Genomic DNA, 4,365 nt, shown 5'->3' with positions numbered 1-4,365 from the left:
GTGGTGTTTGCTTTCAGCCCAGTCAGCTGCAGTGGTCCGCTTTGCCTGTTTGGGGCAGGGTTTGGTCCCTGTGGCATGAAGGGGCCAGTCTAGCACTGCCTTGGGCTTGTAGTTGGGTCTGACCAGGTGCCTGCTCTCAGTCTATTTGCTGGGGTTATGGTCAGCCCTAACTGAAGAGTGCCCCCACTGCCCCGAGAGGTTTCATTTCAATAGGGTCTGTATTCAGACCGGATGTCTGCCACCCGTGTGTGTATTGGGGTTGCAGTCCAAATACAGCGCTCTCTCCTTGTGCAGCCCCTGTGAGGTTTTTGTTGGTTGACAAGGCTGGCATGCAGATCAGATGGTTGCCCCTCACCCACTGCTGATGTATGTGGTTATCTTCCCCTCTCCTCATGGCAGGCCAGGCTGTCAGGGCTGCTTGTGGAAAGAGACATGTCCCGAGCGGCTTTGAAGGGACTCATTGCTGCGTAGGGTGGGATTGGATGGTGCAGTCCCCAGAATGCAGTGCAGGGCTCAGGGTTTTAGCAAGGTAGGTGAGGAGTGGTCACACTGTTTTCCGGAAGTGCCTGGATATCTAGGTTTGGGAGGGTAGAGAAATGGACCCACCAGTTCTTTTATTCCTGGAGAAGTCAGCTAGAGAGCCCTGCCCCCGGTTGGCATGTTCTGACATTAGTAAATAAATCTTCTTCCAGTAAACCTCAGGTGTTTTTCAAAGTGCTGCTTCTAGCCTGTATCTAGGCCCAGGTGTTTGTTCTGCTGGCTCCTTAAGGGTGGCTTTCCAGCTCTCTCAGAGCTAAGCCCTTTGATTTTTCATGTACCTCTGGTAAGGCCTGCTGATCACATAAACTCATGAATTTCAGCCCCAACCCCATGGTTTTCAACACCAGTTGTTATGGGGAGTCATCTTCCCAGTGCAGGTTCCCAGTGTCTGGGGTGCCTGGTGTGGGGTCTGTTTCTATCCCTTCTCTGTGGTTGTGGTATCCCTCCCATTTGTGTCTGGTCTCCCTGGAAATGTGGTACCAGACTGCATCTCCACCCCCAGGCCTTCACTGTAGCCTCCTCTGAAGGAAGAAGTGTGGAGAGTCTGCTCTGCCGCTCTGAGGTTGTTTTCTGGGTTAGTTGCACTGATTGTGAATGTTTTCTGGATGCATCTGTGAGAGGAGGGGAGCTTAGGACCCGGCTACTCTGCCGTCTTCGTGGGGTTCCTTCCTATAGTCCTTCACAAGTGTGTCTTTTACAAATATTTTCTCCAAGTCTGTGGCTTCTCTTTTTGATCTTGGGATGAGGATGACTTCTTGTTGGATTTCGCTCTTAAATATTTGATAGGAAACTTTGGTGTTCAACACTTCATACTGTGGTTTGAGAAAGGGAAGCAAAAGTCCTTTGAGAATTTGCCCTGAAAACATCTGAGGTACCTAAATTTACCTTGTGTTTAATAACAATGAGGCTCTGGTTGCAACTATGTGCTCATTCCTGGCAGAAACACATAGTGAGTCAAATGTTGATGGCGGGGAGTTTGGATGTAACTTCTCTGACAAAATTGTATGTGCAATAGACTCATGTTTTACAATCCATTCCTAATTGTACAGCACCATCATAAACATGGTTCTTTTTTAAATGAAAAATATGTGAGGACTTCAAACATGTTCCCAGGATGGTGATTCTCTTCATTATCCTTTTTTCTCAAAGGGCCTGTCACATCACTCCTCCTGTTCATTTTCCGTCCTTCAAATGTTTCTGGTCTCTCTGATGTCTTCCGTTTTCATTTTATGGATGATTGTAATTCTTCCCAGTGTCACCTTTCTTAGCATCTTGGAACTGTATGCCTCACAGACCATTGACAACAGAGACCAACATCAGGACTGTCGTAATGAGGGAGAGGAATAGCCACCTGATGGAGGCAGAGAGGGATCCTTGAGAACATCCCCCAAGAACAAACCTTTCTAATGAGTTTCCAGTTGTACAAGGGATGTTGGATCCCGGGGGATGTGTGACTTTGTCATTGCATTGAGGCGGAGGTTACATGTGGGTTCAGGAAATATGTGTGGTGCCCTGCTGACAATGACAAAGACTCACAGTGATCAGTGATCGGAGATGCAAGTGGCAGGTTCCTTAGGGGACATCACTGTGTTATTGGCCAGTGCCAGTTCCTTCCGCATCATCCTACCCATGGAGGGTGGGGTCATGAGGATCCCAAAGATCCCTTCCCCACAGTTCAGTCTGAACCAACCGAGTCTTTCAGAGCCAGGATGAAGTCTTCAAGCCCCCACACCACCAGAGCTGTGAGAGTGGCTGCTGGCATCCCTTCCAAGGTGGACGAGGTTTCTTAGGACCTTTCTGCTCAGCTCTAAGGAGGAAGCTTGTTCTGGGAGCAAGGGAGGATCTGGTGAGCCCTCTTTGCTTATAACCTGTGGGATCAACACCCGACCCTTCTAAGGCATTGCCTTTCTGTTCCCTACTGAGGAGCTTTAAGAATGGTTAGTGGATATTCTGGGGGGCACACCAAGTAGGAGAGGGCATGGAGAGCCAGCTAGGCAGCGGGAGGTGTCCTCAGCATCTTGATGTGGTAGGTGGTTCCACAGACAACTGCACATGTCAAAATCTTATTGAGCTGTTTAAAAATATGTGTGCATTTTCAATTGTGTATTTTATAAACTCAATTAAAAATATAATTTTAGGGGCGCCTGAGTGGCTCAGTCATTAAGCTTCTGCCTTTGGCTCAGGTCATGATCCCAGGGTCCTGGGATCGAGCCCCACATCGGGCTCCCTTCTAGGCAGGAAGCCTGCTTTCCCCTCTCCCGCTCCCCCTGTTTGTGTTCCCTCTCTCCCTGGGTGTCTCTTTGCGAAATAAATAAATAAAATCTTGTATAATTCTAAAATAATTTCTCTAAGAATGCGGTTAGGCCAAAATAGACAGTGCTTAAAAGTGTTTCCAGTGGTGATGGTCGTGCAACCTTTTGAATACAATAAAATCCTCCTATTACACACTTAAAATGGTATATTTCACCTGTGTGCACATGTCTCTTTTTCTTTTCTAAAAGTATTAAATTGAACTATAACATATGTACATAAAAGTGCTTAGTGAGTTATCCCGGAGTGTGTAAATATCACAAATAGAAAATCCAAATCAGAGTGACTTTGTGATCGTTGCAGCTTCTGCAGCTTCTCTGAGCCTAGAATATTCATCCTAGAGTCAGCTTGTTGTCTTACTGTGACAGAGAAGGGGGAATGGATTTTGGATGACCATTAGCAACTTGCCTCTAAATGGCCTGGAAGGTCTGGACCAAGCCCACCTGCCCAGTGACTCCTGACATCCTAGCCTCAGCCCTGTGTAGTGTGTGCATGACCCTTCTGAGAGTTCCTCTAGTGTGACCTGCTCCCTCCCTCCCAGGATGCCCCCTCACCTGTTGAAGGTCTCACTCATCCTTTAGATGTCAGGGCAAGGTGGACTTTTTAGGGAAGGTATCCTTGATCCCCTCACATAGGTAATTTCCTTCTACAGTAGATCTTCACAGTCTTACCCATATCCTTCCCTTCATAGCACCTATTTCAGTTTGTGCTCATATTGTTATTAGATGAAATCTTTTTGCTCTGCTATATCTAACCCCCATGAGGCTGGGCTGTGTGTTCTGGCTCACCATGCTGACCTTTGCTTAGAAGTGTCCAGGCTTTCCGTCAGTATTCGTGGAGTAAATGAGTGAATGAGCGAATGAGTCAGAAACCTGGACACAGACAGGGAAGCCAAGGTAATTTTTTCACGATCTTCCAGCTGTTCTTTAGCTCACTTGGAAACGGGGTCTTGTGATTTCGAGTTCAGAGTGTCTCTGATTGACATTTAAACTATTTCAAAACCTAAGAGATGTTCACCTCGTGTGTCACCTGACTGCACATTAGAGTGAGGTGTATTAATGAAGGAGAAAATTCATAAGCTGGGGCAGTAATACATAGGACACAGAGGAGGTGGTCTTCAACTTCAGATCAGAAAAGGATCCTCTGACAATCTCACTGATTTTGTTAAAATGACAGCGCCTGTGCCTGAAAACATACAGCCTGACTGATAGAAGGAAACAAGCGTTAATTCAACAGTGAGGTTGAAGCCAAGGGTAGTTTGTGATGTTGGACAAATTACTTCATCTTTAGACTCTGTGTTCCATTAGAGAAACTGGGAAAAAATTAAGTAACTGTGTACTTCCTAATCCTATTACTATGTGTAAGTGTAAGAATGTGTAGAAATGACTCTGGACCATGCTTGCACACAGTACCAGCTCCATCCCTGGTAATCCTTCTTATCTCCATGAGAATGTAAGATGCCTGGGAGCAGGGACCCAATGTTTTGATTCTCTGCTGTCCCTAAGACCTAGAATC

This window comes from Eumetopias jubatus, unplaced genomic scaffold (genome assembly GCF_037043125.1).
Source record: "Eumetopias jubatus isolate StellerSeaLion01/CBP00866 unplaced genomic scaffold, mEumJub1_p1.0 scaffold_65, whole genome shotgun sequence".
NCBI classification, from domain to species: domain Eukaryota; kingdom Metazoa; phylum Chordata; class Mammalia; order Carnivora; family Otariidae; genus Eumetopias; species Eumetopias jubatus.
The sequence above is the reverse complement of the archived record's forward strand: the minus strand, read 5'-3'. Positions refer to the sequence as shown.